The sequence below is a fragment of the Benincasa hispida genome, chromosome 12 (genome assembly GCF_009727055.1).
Source record: "Benincasa hispida cultivar B227 chromosome 12, ASM972705v1, whole genome shotgun sequence".
Lineage (NCBI taxonomy): Eukaryota > Viridiplantae > Streptophyta > Magnoliopsida > Cucurbitales > Cucurbitaceae > Benincasa > Benincasa hispida.
Window position 1 is genome coordinate 52,853,319 of NC_052360.1, and position 18,101 is coordinate 52,871,419.

At 35.5% G+C, this 18,101-nt stretch overlaps 1 long non-coding RNA gene across 1 annotated transcript; it reads right to left on the reverse strand.

Moving 5' to 3' along the window:
- Positions 1-12,763: 12,763 nt before the first annotated feature.
- Positions 12,764-14,935, reverse strand: LOC120092792. The gene is made up of 3 exons (XR_005486161.1): positions 14,401-14,935; positions 13,354-13,748; positions 12,764-13,196 (listed from the first exon to the last, which is right to left on the reverse strand). It is a non-coding gene; the product is annotated as an uncharacterized LOC120092792 (long non-coding RNA).
- Positions 14,936-18,101: the final 3,166 nt, after the last annotated feature.

Genomic DNA, 18,101 nt, shown 5'->3' on the forward strand with positions numbered 1-18,101 from the left:
GCATGTTGTTAATTAGTGTTAATTAGCATAACTATCTGTTGGAATATATATGTTATATTTCAGTCACAATGAAATCGAAAAGATCCGAATGCGGTCATGGATGTTCTTCGTTAAGAGTTCCTTCATAAAGTACCTTGCCTTTACCTTATCCATATTATAGACCCTTTAGTCTGTATCTTGAATACTGATCTTTATATGTCTCCACATACAGTTCAGGACTCGTACAACAATCTAAGATGTTAGTCTATTGGATTAGGGTTATTTATGTAAGATAAATACAAGATGAGCAATAACTATTTATTGTAATAAACATTAATAATATTTTATTAATGATGGATCAAATGTTACATTTACTATCTACGAGTTTTAGGGCAACAATTTGGTGATTTATTTGTGATGCTTTGAAGAACAAATATTTGGTTGATTGTTTTGGAGGAGATCCTAATTGATTTTTGTTATATTGTTTGGGTCCTATCAGCTGGTATCAGAGTAGGTTTTAATTTAATCATTGTTATAGAGTCTACTAGTAATAGTGGAGATAGTTTAATGATAAAATTTGAAGGGATCGAATCCTTACAGAAGGGTGTGAACGCCTTTCATTTAGATAATTGATTTTTAAAGAAACAAAAAATAGAAAACAAATTATGCATTTGTTGATTCCTTTAGTTCTCTTCTTCCACCGTTGTTAATAGTCTTGAACTTTTCCAACGTAGAAGGGCACCACCAATGAGGTTACCTTGCTATTCTCTAGGATTCAAAGAACTTGGAAGTGTGGTCTCCAAGAACTTTGAGGAAAATGGTAGAGAATTCTAGAGAGAAGTTAGAGAGAAGGTAGAGACTAGGTTTTTGTGTGATATAAAAAACTTACCTAAAATGGCTATATGGATGTATTTATATAGAGAAGGGTTAACCCCTTCTCCAAGAATTTTCTTTTATGCACTTAATGCTAATTAATTAAATAACCCTTATTTAATTATTTAATTAATTGACACATTAATTAAATAACCATATATTAAATCTTATTTAATATATATTTAATTAATCATCATAAATATCATATATTTATGCTAACCTTCAATCTCCATTATTTCTTAGTCAATTAAGTGACCATTAATTAATTAATTAACTATATTAAATCATATTTAATATAGAGTTAATTAACATATAAATATCACATAGTTATATGTATACATCTCATTATGAATCTAATTCATATGTCTATAATATTTGAATCTTATTCAAATATATCTCTCTTACATAATTTGGAGTAAAGATCATATCTATGATAACCATTATATATTAATCTCATTTGATTTGAACAATTCAAATCATTCCTTGTTTCTATCCTTTTGTGAGCTAGCAAGGGGACCTTATGGATCTACAAATTAGAAGCTCCAATGATATGAGATAATTGATTAAACTCCTTTAATCCAATTAATCAATATTCATTAACTATCGATCATTCCACTAAAGATCGATAGCTGCACTCTTCGCACTGTAGATATATTTCTGTGTGCATAGAGATGACTAATCAACAGAGTGATGACCTTTCACAAATGCTCATAACTACAGTTGGGTCAAAATACCGTTTTACCCCTATAGTTACATCTAACTCTTTAAGTGCCACTGATTCCTCTAGTGAACAAATAGTTTATAGTCCCACGGTAAACTAACACCTCTCGGGCTAGTGAGAGGTTGAGACCTCATTATTCAAGGCTTGAAACCAACTATTAAAGGAGCAAATTATCTATTTTCCCAAGAAATGGAAAAGAGTGAATTTCATTTTGTGTAGCTGTGTTCCCAACTCCCTAATCAGAAAAATCTCCAAAATGGTAGGCTGATTGAGTCAACTATCATGGCCATTCTCACTCATACAGATCAAAGGTCTTCCATCATAAACAGGAGTTCACAACTCACTCAGGATTAAGGTCAAGTCTCATATGGTCATCCTAGTGAAATGTATGTCTCTTCTAGTAACGGTATTATATAGAGAGTTTATTCATTTCGTGATCTGGTCTTATACAAACTCTTTGTATAGAATACCTCCACTCACATGTCTTCACATGAACGATTAGGATCAAATCATTTGTAGCATTCTACAACAATTATAACATCTACAAAGGGGGCCATATTCGTAGTGTCACCAGGATAAGGTACCCAATCTTATCCATATACTATAGACCATTTAGGTTATCACTTAAACATGATCCACCTATATCTCTCCACATACATGTTTAAGTTTCATCAGATAACATTGGATCTTAGTTTATTGGATTGAATTAATGCAGTCTAAACGTCAATAAAATACGGTATTTTATTAGAAATGTAATTTGTCTTTACAAGCCACAAGATACATGAGATTTAGGACATAAACTCCAACAAAAATTAACATCAACCAAACATTCCATCTGGAAACCGATGATGGAGGATTTGTTATATTGCAAAGATTTGTTTGATCCAATTGATACAACCACAAAAGCAGATGACACAATTTGTAAACCTGCAAAACCAGAGAAAATGGAAGAAAAAGATTGGGAAAAGTTAAAAAGAAAAACTTTGGTGACTATTAGGTACTGGGTTGATATTAGCATTTTCAACCATGTATCTAAGGAGTCCAACTCATATGAGTTGTGAAAGAAATTGAAAGATCTTTATGAAAGGAAAACTGCATATAACACAACTTCTTTAATTAACCAACTTGTTAATTTGAAATTGAAGGGCGGGAAGTTTGTTTCTAAGAATTTTAGTGACTTTCAGGATATTATTAATACTAACTATTATGAAGATTGATTTTGATAATGAATTGTAGGCTTTGTTCTTGTTGAGTTCTTTGTCGGACAGTTAGGAAACCTTGATTGTGACTATTAGTAACTCTGCTCCATAAGGTGTTTTGTCTTTGGATGTTATCAAACAAAGCATGTTCAAAGAAGAGATAAGAAGAAAGAAGGCGAGAGTTGATAATTCACATGCTTTTGTTGCTGAGAATCATGGAAGAAACAAGAGAAAGGGACCAAAAGACCATGGTAAGTCAAAAGGGAGGTCCAAATCTAGAGTTAAAGAGACTAGGACATGTCATTATTGTAACAAGCTCGACCATATAATTTTTTTTTTTGCTATCGTTGGAAGAAAGTACAAAGTAAGAAGCAAAACTCACAAAAAAGGAAAACGATAAAAATACTGCAGCAATTATTTCTTAGAGTGATAATGTTATCACCTCAATTTGTGCAACTAGTGAATGTCATCATGTAGAGAGTTCAAATACAGATTCGATGGTAGATTCAGGTACTTCATACCATTATGTTCCCAAAAGAGAGTATTTCAAACTATCAATCTTATAATTTTGGTAGTGTGAAGATGGGAAACGAGACCTCAACTAACATGGTTGGGTTAGGTGATATTTGTGTGAAGACAAGTGTTGGGTGCATGCTTAAATTAAAAAATGTGTGTCATATTCCTGATTTACGGTTTAACTTGTTGTCTACAAATGTCCTTGATCAAGAAGGATTTCGACATACCTTTTATGATGGTGAGTGAAAATTGTCTAAGAGTTCAATAATAGTTGCTCGAGGTGAGTTGTGTTGCTCTTTGTATAAAACAAACTTGAGCATATGTTCTTCTGAATTGAATGTAGTCGAAGAAAAGAATTCTCCAAATTTGTGGCATCAAATGCTACAACATATGAGTGATACGGGGATTAAACTATTGGCAGGTAAATCTCTTATACCTGCTGATAAAATAGTTTCTCTTGACCTTGAGTTCATTGTTTGGCAGGTAAACAACATAGAATTTCCTTTTCTAGGAAGTCTACCAGAAGACAAGGAAGATTGGAGTTAATACATTATGATATTTGTGGGCCTATTGAGATGGAGTCACTTGGTGGTAATAAATATTTTGTCACTTTTATTGATGATGCTACTTAAAGAACTTGAATGTATATGCTGAAGACTAAAAGTCAAGTGTTTGAGATTTTTAGGAAGTTTCATGTCATGGTAGAAAGGGAGACTTTAAGAAAATTGAAGTGTCTTCGATCTGACAATGGTGGTGAGTATACTTTGAATAAGTTCAAGTATTATTGTTCATAACATGACATTAGACATGAGAAGACAGAGCTTGACACACTACAACACGATGGAGTTGCTGAGAGGATGAATAAAACCATTGTGGAGAAGGTGAGGTATATGCTTAGAATGTTTGATCTTCCTAAGACATTTTGGAGTGAAACAGTGCAATGTGCTGTGTATTTGATTAATCAATCTCCATCAATTCCTCTTGGTCTATACATTCTAGAAAGAGCATGGAAGGGACACGATCCTACTCATTTGCATCTCAAAGTCTTTGGCAGCAAGGCATACATGCATGTGCCTAAAGAATACAGGTCAAAGCTTGATTCTAAGACAATTTTGTTGGGTATGGGGATGGAGAGTATGGTTATAGGCTCTACGATTTATAAAAGAAAAAGGTTGTGAGAAGTATAGATGTAATATTGTTTGAGCACGAGAAGGGTGCAAATCTTCTTAGTACAAGGTACACTTCTACTTTAGAGTTGTGTTTTGATACTACTAATGATTCTACTTCTACTGCTTTTATTGTTCAACCGACAAATGAAAATGTTGATGACGTACATTATGATATTGGTGGGATACAACCTGATGGTAATGTACTAGATCATGTTGATGATGATGATCTTGATGAGTCTTCATCTGATGAAGAAATTCATGAGAAAGATACATATGGGAAAGTGATTCATGGAGAAGTTCATGAGTAGAACGAGCAACCTATTCGCTAAGTGGAGGATACTCAAGCTCGAAAGTCCACCATAGTGCGTAAAGACAAGATATCCAAGATCAGAGTTCATTCTAGTTAGTGAAGATGGAGAGCTAGAGAACTATCAAGAGGTTTTGTCTCATAATAAAAAAGACCTGTGGTTCGATGCAATGAAGGAGAAGATAAATTCTCTAGAAAAGAATGGAACCTGTGAGCTAGTGAAGCCTCCAAAGGATAATAAAGTATTGGAAAACAGATGGGTTTTCAAGTACAAGAAGGATGGTGAGAAGATAATAAGGTACAAAACCAGATTAGTAGGATGCAACCAGAAAAAGGGCATTGACTTTGATGAGATCTTCTCTCCAGTGATCAATATGACATCTATCTATTGGGGATGATGCCCTAAACTCTCGTTGGGTCCTGTAGTTTGTAAACAATGCATTGAATAAACGCTTGTGATGTAATAATATATGATATTTTTCTTCACTTTTGTCTATGAAATATTGGATGTATTTATTGCTTTACCACAAAACCAATAAACTAAGATCCTTGGTTGTTGTAACTTAAGTATGTATGTGGAGACATACAGGTGGATCATGCCTTAAGTGATAACCAAAATGGTCTGTAGTATATGGATATAGGAGGGAAACCTTATCCTAGTGACACTATGGATGCGGCCCACTTTGTGGAAGAGTTACAAGTGTTGTGACTTGCTATAGATGGTTTGATTCTGATCATTCATGTGGAAACATGCGAGCGGAGGCGTCCTATACAAAGGAGTTTATATAAGACCGGACCACAAAGTGTTATAGTCTCGTTATATAACGCCGTTTATGACAGAGAATTCACTTCACTAGGATGACCATGGGTAACATGACCTCAATCCTGAGTGAGTTGGGAACTTCTGCCTTTGAGGGCGGTCCTTTGATTTACATGGGTGCGAATGGCCAGATTGCCAACTCAAACCTACCACTTTGGGGATTCGTCTTATTTGGGAGCTGGGAACTCAGTTACACAAGATGGAATTCAATCCTTCCCCGAAGCAGGGGTAAGTAGATAGATTGCTCCCTTAAAGGATGATTCCGGGGCTTAAACGATGTGGTGCCACACACATTCTCATGGCCCGAGAGGTATCTACACATAGTGGGACTATGTTGTATTATTCATTAGAGAGATTAGTGGTACTTTATTACAAGGGAAAAAGAGTAAATTGACCCAGATATACTTACGAGCATCTGTGAAAGGTTATCGTATTGACCCAATGTACTTACGAGCATCTGTGAAAGGTTATCGTACTGTTGATTGGTTATATCCGATGGACATCGAAATATATCTATAACGACCCCACCCCCTAGGACTTAAGTTAGGTTGTTACTAAATACATGCATGCATGGAACTTAAACGACACCCTTTTATGGTGAAATAAATGCTAAATAAATAAGGTAAGTTCAAAAGTCCTTCATTAAATTCAAATATTAAAAACAAATAATGGGGTACCCATAAATCATAAATGATAATAATAAGTCTGCAAACAATTTTGAATAGTAAGTTTCAAACAACAAAACTGAAAGTTGAAAAAAAAAACATGAAAAGAAATCTAAATATCATGAGTAGAAGCATAAAATTGGTCCCAGTGACTCGATCACGAATTTCGCTTGTCAATCGCTGACGCATCTCTACCTTTACCCGAAACAACAACATGAGAAAGGATGAGTATAAAATACTTAGTAAGTAACCCCACTATTGGGGTTGGGCTAGGCATCTATGTCCTCTAGATGCTTACCTCTGGCGGAACATAAAAATTGCTCTAGTCCTCATGGGACACATGCATACATGAAAAACTGGTTTCTATCCTACTGTAATTAAGTATGCCCACTATCTCTGGTGAATCCCGAAGGAAACACAGCCCCTGGTGAATCCCAAAGGAAAAACAGCCCTTGGTGAATCCCAAAGGAAACACAGCCCTTGGTGAATTCCGAAGAAAACACAATATCTGGTGAATCCCGAAGGAAACACAATATCTGGTGAATCCCGAAGGAAACACAATTTGGTGAATCCCGAAGGAAACACAATATGGTGAATCCCGAAGGAAACACAATACTTAGTGGGCATCTAACTAATTAGTAAAGACACTATCACAGCCTCAACATCACAATTATCACAATATGGTTTTATAACATACATATACACCTCAATATCATGGCTATACAACATGCATATATGCCTCAATATCCTCATATAAAATACAACCTCAGTGAATCAAGTATCATCTCTTACTAGCATGCAAGTATCTACGTGCACAAATAAATCTTTCAGATTCTCATACAAGAACATATATCGGACATACTATACTATCCGTTTATCATGCTATCATTCTGTTCTGATATTCATCCATTATGCTAGCATATATCTAGTGTCTGGCCCGTGGGCAGTTCTAGTAGTAGGATTACTTACCTTGATACTAGATTCATATATCGATCAAAGCAGTAGTCTTCAATAATAAATCTTTGCATTCAATTCCCCAACGAAGCCTGAGCAACAACCACCCTCAAGATTCCAATCTCCAAAATCTTCCTTCAATCAGACCCTACTTCCAACTTTTAATCCATTTCTCCATTAAAATTTTCAATTCACAAAGAATTTAACTAACCCCCTTCCACAATGAAATTAATTCTTGACATTAATTTCAAATTAAATTTTTGTGACATAACCTCCTTCCAAAATTAAATTAATTCTTGATATTAATTTCAAACTAAATTTGTGTGATATAACCCCCTTCCAAAACGAAATTAATTCTTGACATTAATTTCAAATTAAATTTATGTGACATAAAAAGTCTAACTTCCATAACTTCCCTCCAATTAAACCATTAAATTGAAATACCCCTTCCTTCCAAAATGAAATTAATTTTTGACATTAATTTCAAATTTAATTTGTTTGACATTAAAAGTCCAATTTCCATAACTTCCTTCCAATCAAACCCTTAAATTGAAACACCCCTTAGCAATTAAATCACAATAATTACATTTTGAATTTTCAAAATTCAAAAAATGCCCTCTAATACTAGAAAATATTGAAATTACATTAAGAACAAAATTTGAGGTGTTACAATATCTGTGGTGAAAAGAGTGCAACTGTCGGTATTTAGTGGAATGCCTGACAGTTAGCGGATGGTGGATCTTATGGCTAAAGAGTTTAATTAGCTATTCACGTATCGTTGGAGCTTCAAGCCACGGGTTCATAAGGTCCCCTTGGTAGCTCAATGGATTCAAGTTGAGAATTAGTTTTTGGATCAATTTGAAGTATTCAAATTGATAAGGGGGGGTTTGTTTATATATGATATGATTAAACTGGTCAATTATATATGATATAGTTGACATGATGTATGAGATACATTAATTGGAGGAAGAGGATATAAATATGATTTATATCTAGTGGAGGAGAAAACAACTATTATTTATAAGTTGCATATGATGTGATATTAAAACTATAGGTTATAAATATAATATGATTATATTTATTTTTTTAATTAAACAATTATGAGATAATTGTTGGTGGTTTTTCTCCATAACTGTACATGATAGTGGGAGGTTGAATTCAGTTTTCATAACTGAAAAATAAAATGAAAATAGATTTCATATTGCAAAAATATCGGATAATCGCTTTACGATTAGTATACTGCCCATCATCTAGCTAACGAGAGCATACACGATATCTCAAGTTTTCTAAACGATCATGTACACGCGTAGATTTTCTAACAATCGTATAGCGTTTTCTAAACGATCGCGTGCACGAGCGATTTACCTAAACGATCGTTTAAACGATCAACCCCGTTTTTCTAAACAATCGTGCACCCTTTACTAAACGATCAAGTACCCGTCTACACAATAAACACAATATCTCTCCCACTTGCTTGGTCGTGGTAAACGATCGTAGTTTCCTCCTCCTCTCTACCCCTCACGGATTCTCACTTCAAGAATACTAAGGTTATTGAGTGGTAGTGTCCTTCTTGCTACTTGTTTGTGTAGAAGACCCCTCGGTGGTGAGCGACAGGGAGATTTGGTGTATGATAGGCTTGGCGTTCACAGCGACAGTGAGAGTTGCTGTTCCTTGATGAGAGCGAGATTTAAAGAGAAGAAGATTTTTTAAGAGGTATGTCTCTCGTTCCTTTGTATTTAAGTTTGAAAAGCATGCCGTAATTTGTTACTAGATGCATAACTTGTTGTAATGTTTGTGAATGTGGTATTTCTGTCACAATGAATTTGGAACGATTTTGCTTCCGCTCATAGGTCCTCTTTGATTAGAGTTCCTTCACTATTAGAATAATGTTGGGATTAGCAGCTAGTCTTGATCTTGAGATAGAGCAAGTTGATGTAAAAATTGCTATTTTACATGGTGACTTACATGAAGAAATCTACATTGAGCAACCTAAGGGATTTGAAGAAAAAGGGAAAGATAAAGTTGTTTGCAAGTTGAAAAAGAGTCTTTATGGGCTTAGACAGGAACCAAGGCAGTGGTACAAGAAATTTGATTAGTTTATGATAAGCAATGATTATAAACGAACTATAGTTGATTCTTATGTGTATTTTAGATAGTTTCCTACAGACAACTTCATCATTCTTCTTTCATATGTAGGTGATATGTTAATAGTTGGACAAGATATAGATATGATTCAAAGTTTATTTTTTTTGTCCAAGTCATTTGACATGAATGATTTTGGGTCCTACAAAGCAAATCTTAGGTATAAAGATTGCTCGTGATAGGAAAGATTTTGGAAATTGTGGTTATCCCAGGAGAAGTATATTGAACGGGTGCTGGAAATGTTCAATATAAAGCATGCTAAGCTTGCTAGTACACCGCGAGCAACTCACTTTAAGCCAAGTAAGAGAGCTTGCCTTACAACAGAGAAAGAGAAAGAAGTTATGTCATTCGTTCCTTATTCTTCTTCTATTGGTTCTTTGATGTATGTTATGGTGTGTACTAGACCTGATATTACACATGCAGTCAGTCTAGTGAGTCGTTTTCTATCAAATCCAGGTAAGACTCACTGGAAAACAGTAAAGTGGATCTTCAGATACTTATGGGACACCTCCAAATTGAGTTTGTGTTATGGAGGTAGCAAACCTATGCTTGAAGGCTATACTGATATAGACATGGCAGGTGATCTTGATAATAGATAGTCTACCTCAGGTTATGTGTTTACATTTTCAGAAGGAACCATCTCAAGGCAATCCAAGCTACAAAAATGTATAGCACTGTCTACAACTAAGGTAGAGTATATTGTAACAAACGGATGTTATGGCTTAAAAGGTTCCCTCAAGATTTGGGTTTGAAGCAAGGTGAGTATGTAATATTTTGCAATAGTGAGAGTGCTATAGATTTGAGTAAGAATTGAATGTATCATATTCATACTAAACAAATTGACATTAGATATCATTAGTTGCAAGATGTAATTAAAGAGAAGAGATTGAATCTGAAGAAAGTCCACACCGACAAGAATAGTGCAAATATGTTAACTAAGGTAGTTCCGACTGGAGGGAGAGATTGTTGTGGGTGTCCAACCCACTTGTTGCACAAACAAGACTTTATTTTAAACTTGTATTTTTTTAACTCAGTTGGTACTAATTTTTAGGTTGGCCCATCTTGAAAGCCTTAGGTTTTCTTTTAAGTGATGTGGGGATGACCTATGGAAAAAGAGTGTGAAAAAAGAAGCAGAAATCAGAAAGAAAGACAACAGTTAAACTTTTTAGTGATAACTTTCACAAAATTATCGATTTTCAGAGTTTGATCAGTTGGATTATGCTGAAATCTGGTCAGTCTGTTCAGGACGCATAGAGTCTCGTTTTGAACGGTTGGATCATCATTTGGAGCTTTGGTTTATCCGTAATCGTTACTGAACAGAATATATAGAACTGGGTGATTTTCATTCTTTTTATCTCTCAAATGTTCATCTTTTATGTATGAAAGTATTGGTGAGTAGTTAACCTTTGTATGACTAATTTAGGTTTTTTTCTCCCTCAATTTTATTATAATAAGAGACGTTGACAAGAGTGGACTCCTTACAAGTCCCGTGGTTTTTACTCTTCACATCGAAGAAGTTTTCCACGTATACTTCGTGTGTGCTCTTTGCTTTTAATCTTCTAGAATTTTGTGATTTATTATTGTTCATTGTTAGTTGATTACTTGGTAATTATTTAGTGATTTATTTGTGGTGTTTTAGAGAATAATTATTTGGTTGATTGTTTTGGAGGAGATCCTAGTGGGTTGTTGTTATATTCACTAGAAGAATTTCAGGCTTTAATGTCGGTTTTAAACCAACATTAAAGATAGTGTTATTAAAGCCCTTTAATGTCGGTTGTCTAAACCGACATTAAAAGACTTTAATAACACTGTCTTTAATGTCAGTTGGAAACAACATTAAAGCCCTTTAATGTCTGTTGACATTAAAGCCCTTTAATGTCGGTTGCAACTGACATTAAAGCCCTTTAATGAAATTTGCAACCGACATTAAAAACCTTTAATGTTGGTTGCAACTGAAGCCCAAGAATCAAATGAAGCCCTTTAAACCGACATTGAAGCCCAGAATCTGTCCATTTTATCAATTATTGTCCGTTTTTTAAAATTCGTTTGCGAAATCCATTTTTTCGGTCAAAAAGTATAACATGACACATCATCATCGAACGTTGTGGCTATGACATATTATTCATATATGGATTGTAAATCTATTACATTTAATCCGCAAATTCTACTATACAATTATAATTTAAAAGGCCGTACAATAATTCAGGCCTTGAAAACACAAATTACAAGTAATACAAACATTATGATTTTACAAATATTATGAGTTTACCGTCCCTCTCCACTTGGTAAGTATGGTTCCCTTCATAATTCTTCTTGACTAGACCTCCCTAGCTTAAGCAGTGTCTGGTTATAGGCATCTTTGTTTGACCACTGTTGTCAAAGGATCACAAACAATAAAGGTTTAAGACAAAGGATTGAAAGTGAAAATGTGATCAGAATTCATATTCAACTAATCGTGTTTATTGGGAATGTGCATAAATGGTACATTCAAGGAAAAATTCTTGTAGTGAATGTGTTGGATCTAGAGTTCCCCAAGAAAAAACATAAAGAGGTTGCGATACCAAATCTTTACTCCTTTGTTGCACCTGCAAAACAAGAAAACTCAATAGTTGAATAAATGAGAGAATCTTCTTTTTCAAGATCTTGAAGAAGAGAAGCTTGGTTACCTAGATATGAGATACGAAGACGATGAAAAATTTTTGACAGCATAACGATGCTACAACAACAAAACCAAAGTTTACCTTGAACCTGTTCAAAGAAACACACTCCCAAAAATATTTCACAACCACTTGTTCTCAACAGAACTATCAGAATTCCTAAAAAATGAATATTCAAGAACACATACATCAATAAGCAAATTTAGCTCACAATGTACTTCAAATCTCAAAAGTTGTCACAAAAACTACCATAGTGCATGAATAACCCACAAACTACCATAGTGCAACCCACAAACGGGTGTTGCAGTCTAATCCAATATGGTTCAAAGAGAAATAAGCACACTATAACTTCTCAAACAGGAATTTCCATATCATTAGAGTCACTTGAAAACACTTAGAAATTGTTCTTAAAACTGCAAGCATTCAAAAATGCACTTATCAGGAACAATTTTTACGTGAATCCCTTGCTGTTGCAATAAATCCATCTCTTCCCCACCCCTTCCAAACACCTAAAAAACACACAAACAACACCATTAAAAGTATAGGGTAGAACGAACCTGGCGGTGCATGCGATGGAGACACGTGAACGACGACAATGCCTTCCATGTCTCTTCCAAAGGTGTCTTAAATATTGAAGAAGAAACAACAAAAGATGACATTATTTTAGTAATCTTTCTTTCTCAGATCATACACAAGAAGAAAAAAAAATAGGAAATAGCCAATTTAAACATATTCTTCCAAGAAAAACAGATAGATCTCAAGAGTTGATATCAATAGATGAGAGAATCTTCTTTTCCAAGATATTGAAGAAGAGAATCTTGGTTACCTAGATATGAGATATGAAGACGATGGAAAATTTTCGGCAACATAACGATGCTACCACAACAAAACCAAAAATTTACCTTGAACCTGTTCAAAGAAACACACTCCAAAAAATATTTCACAACCACTTGTTTTCAATAGAATTATCATAATTCCCAAAAAAAACCAATGTTTAAAGCCAAGAGATTGAGCAAAAAAATCGAACCAGAAACTAGTTGCAAACAAACTCACCATGTTGCTGAAAAGAAGAACCACGACTTTGATTTGAGCACAAAATGGACAAATGAAAAGGCACGACAGCGGCACTCAGGTATGGAAATGCACAGGCTTCAACAATTGCGGCTGTTGAACTATCGGAAAGCAAAGTTGGAACTGATAGGAGAGATGGAAGTGTGGAATGAGAAAGGTTTAGAGAATTCCCCACATACAAGCTCGAATCACATAACAAAAATCCAAAGTATGCCAAAACATAAGTATAAGAATATGAAAGAGGAAAGGAGGAAATTAGCATTCAAAATCTAGAACTCACATGATCCAATGGCGACAAAAATGAAGAATCCAAGAAGAATAGGGCCAATAGGGTAGTCCTTTCCCTTCTTTGTAGCAGTCTCAGGCATAACCCCTCTTCAAAATGTTCTTCTTGAACCTTTCCACCTTCATGTGCCCTTGCTCTTGTTCACTGCCTTGCTACGCTTAAGAGACCATGCAAGGTATTGAAAATGCAACTATATTAAGAACTTTGTAATTGTGAATGTCGAAATGAAAAAATGGTGATTATAAATAAATGTTGAAGTAAGAACTGAAAATCCAATGTAGGATTGTACTTACAGTATCTCGTTCTTGAATGAGAGGTTGAAAGATGGATGGATAAGAAAAACTAAACTTCTCATAGAGTTGCAAAGAACTACCATTTCCACTAGATTCCTAAAGCAACACATCCATTGCAAAAGAATGATTTTTGCAACATTAGGAAGTATATAATGCATGTACTGATTCGTACTTCAACGAAAATTGATATGCTTAATTATGATCTTTCAGATGTTAATAAGCAAGGTTCATAAGTAACAAACGCAATCATATTGAGGGGAAAACACAAATGTTCGAGAAAACAAAGGAAAAATGTTAAACTTTGATTGGACTGAACCTCTTTGAAAGTTTTGCAAGTAGCCAATCTGTATTCTAAACAAATGTTTTCAAATTTATGTCTCTTAGTCTGTATTTTCTATGGTCACCTTTGTCTCGGTTCCTAGCCTAATCTATACCTACTGAAAATTTAGGAAACATGGCCTAAAGTAAGGAAGTTTCCTTTATATTGCATCCGTAATAAGGCTGAATCACTTAAAAACATATACAATTGAAGCTTTAATATAGACAAGATTTTAGCTGAGACGATATTCATAAAATTTTGCTAATATATAGATCCTTGATGTATTTGAGGTTACTAACCAATTACACTAAAAAAGCTTTAAATTCAGTATAACAATATCATTAAAATTGGTTGTCTATGAATGATAACTAAAGGTGTCAACGGTTTGAATTCAAACAAATCAATACAAGGTTTCGAGTGGGAAAGAACCTCATCATTGTTATGAGAAAAATCAGATTTCGATGTTATTCCACAAACAACGGAGCTTACTAAACTCAACTTCTCAGTCCAATTCAGAGCATTCCATGCCCTTTCTAGCTGCATGAATAAATAAATCATATTGGAGCGATCGAATGGATTAAATTATCTGAATGGGCCAAATTCTACAATCATTTGTACTTGCCAAAACAGAATAGTATCATCTTGCAGGAGAAAATACATACAGTTATTTCAATTGGCTGGTCCCCCAAAACTATTTGAGCACCAACTTCTTCAGATGCTTTACGAGTAGCTTGAAACTGCATGATTAATGAGAGTTTCATGAACTTGTTGTAGATATACAGACCTATACACTGGTACATCTAGAAATTACTTGGTCATTTGAAAAGTTGTTTATTAAAGTACCTCATCTCCAAAAGCACTACAAGAAATCTGACTTCTCCCGACGTCACAATTCGTTGAAAAAGTGTGAAAAATGCATTGGGAGAGCCTCTCCCAATGCATAAAGATTTGTCGAGAGTTTGGTCAGGAGAAACCCGCTGGGAGAGGAACTTCTGATACACTTCAAAACAGTGTCGGGAGTTAGCCAGGGAACTCTCGATGCACATATAGGGCGTCGAGAGTTCCAGTAACTGCCGACGCCTGATATATGGCGTCGGCAGTTCTAGAACTCTCGATGCCCTATATGTGCATTGGGAGTTCCCCGACTAACTCCCGACATCGTTTTAAAATGCGTTGGGAGTTTCCGAACTCCCGACGGTTGTTCCATGCATCCGGAGTTCCAGAACTCCCGACAGTTTTATTTAATGCGTCGGGAGTTACAAGAACTCCGACGCAGTAATACATGCGTGGGGAGTTCATTCATTAGTTGAAAATTGTCTATCGAATATTTTTAATTTATCGTTTGTATTTTTTTAAAATTTGATCTGAATAACCTGTAAAACATAAATAAACCAAATAAAGATTCACATAATTAAACAGCGAAAATGAAGTCCATATTAAACAAGTAAATAAAAATTACAATATCCAAATAAAGTTGATACTAGAACTTCATAAACATTCATAACACAAATACATAGAAGAAATAAAATGAAAACAATGTCTAGAACACGTCTGGAACACAACATCTTCAACAATTGTCCCAGCTCATCTTCGAATAGCATTCTACAATAAAATAAAAACATTCAAATGTCATATCGGTAAACATCCACAACACGTTCAAACTTCAATATGGGTGTAATGAAACTCTACCCACCCCCCATGACAAACATGGAACCTCCCGAACATCAAAACACATAAAATGAGTAAACAAGGACCAACACACATAAAACTCAAACTTTGTCCCCAAAATGGTTTAAGCAAATCTCACCCCCCCCCCCCCCACAACATATTAGAACTTCGTAAACATTCATAAACACATAAGAACTCCAAGTTCAAGGACAAGACGGTGTAATGAAAACTCTACCCACCCGCCGCGAAAAACATGGAACCTCCCGAACATAAAAAACACACAAACGAGTAAACAAGAACCAACACACATAATACTAAAACTTTGTCCCCAAAATGGTTTAACCCCCCCCTCCGCCCTAACACATTAAACTTCGTAAACATTCATAAACACACAAGAACTCCAAGTTCAATGACAAGACGGGTGTAACAACTCAATCCATAATTGAAACATCCACAATCCATGAGAATCTTGTTTTGATTTAATTTTGGAGCTTTTGAAAATGATATTTGGAAAGTCAAATTAATTCACATTCAACAACAAATGGGAATCAATCGATAATGATTAATTGAAACATATACAATGATTAATTGAAAGATCTACAATAACACAATAATAATTTTGCATAAATTATTTAAATCATGATTTTTCAATTAATGAATCAATAATGATTAAATTAATATACAAGAGAAAATAATGATTTAAATAAATATATAAGAGAAAATAAAATGAAGAAGATTACTGGCAGCGGCGGTGGGCAGTTGATTATGGCTGCTGACCGAAGAGAGGAGGCGGCGTTGGGAAGGAGGGAAAAAATGGGAGAGGGAGGGAGAGGAGGGGAGAAGGGTGAATGGGTAGCGGCGGGGGGGGGGAAGGAGGGAAAAAATGGAAAGGGAGGGAGAGGAGTGGGGGAAGGGTGAATGGGTAGCGGCGGGGGGAAGGAGGGAAAAAATGGGAAAGGGAGGGAGAGGAGTGGGGGGAGGGCGAAGGGGTAGTGACGGCGGGGAAGAAGGGGAAAAATGGGAGAGGGCGGGAGAGAAGTGGGGGAGGTCGAAGGAGTGGCGGCGGTGGGAAAGGAGGGGAAAAATGGGAGAGGGAGGGAAAGGAATGGGGGCGAGCAAAGGGGTGGCGGGTTAGGGTTAGAAGAGAGGGAAGAAATGGGGAAAAATAGGGAAGAAGGGATCTGGTTTAAACCAGATCCCATCTCACGACGCTGCCCGACGAGTGTCGAGAGAGCCATCGGGAGTTCCAAGGGAACTCCGACGGCTAATGTATGGCGTTGGGAGTTCCCTGGGAACTTCCGACGACTATTTTAGTCAACGGGAGTTCCTGGGGAACTCCTGATGGGCCTTTACGGCGTTGAGAGTTCTCCGGGAACTCTCGACGCCTTCTTACGTTGTCGAGAGAGACTGTTTCTCCCGATGATCAAACTCTCGACGCTTGATTTAGGCGTCGGAGAACTCATTTTTCTTGTAGTGAAGGATGTTGACATCTAATGAAATTTTGGATGAAAAAACTGTGAGAAACAGACGCAAAGCAAGAGTAGTTTGGCCTCTTGAAAATGGGAAAGTTTTAGACAACTTTTTTGCCAAAAACAAACATACAAAATGATACTCCTTACCTAGGTTTATGCTGCGACCAACAGCACTCAAAAAACCATCCCCACTCAAGGAGAACATGTTGGAATTCAGTTTTTGGTCTGGCTCACCGGTATCTAAAGTATACATGATACCAGCTCTGGAACAAATGCCTGCAATAATTTAAGATCATGTTGATTTTTACAAAGAAAAACAATAACTATCAGATCTGTCCAGTGTTGAAAACTAGCAATCATTGACTTAAAATGCAAACATCACAAAACTTATCCAAAATCCAGATTTGTCCAAATCCAAAACATCAAAATCTCACCAAAATTTGAGTTATCAGAGACGGACGAAACCACAGATGGCACTACGGACGGACGACAACCACCTGATTTGCATGACCAAGCTTGGACGACGGTAAGAGAGAGCCTTAAGGATGGAGGGTTTTGCACGAGCTTGGACGAGGGTTTGGGGAGAAATGGCACAGCGCGTTCGAACGTTGGGGGGGGGGGAGTTTTTTTTTTTTTTTTTTTTTTTTTTTTTTGGAAAAAGCGGATCTTGCATGTCGGTTTTAAACCGACATTGTAGGCATTAAAGATCCATTTTTTTAAAAAAAAAAAATAATACCGACATTATACATCTGATTTCACTTTTTCTAACCGACGTTAAAGTCTAAAATTCTTGTAGTAATTGTTTGGATCATATCAAAAGTAGTGTCTATAGGCTTAATTTACAAAAACAAAAACAAAAAATAAAATAATTATCAAATGAGACCTAAAATATATCTATTTTTCAATATTTACTCCAATTTATTCTGTCCTTTTATAAATTCCTCCAAGAGTAATCACATCATTTGACATTCACAATGTGCAACTATATTA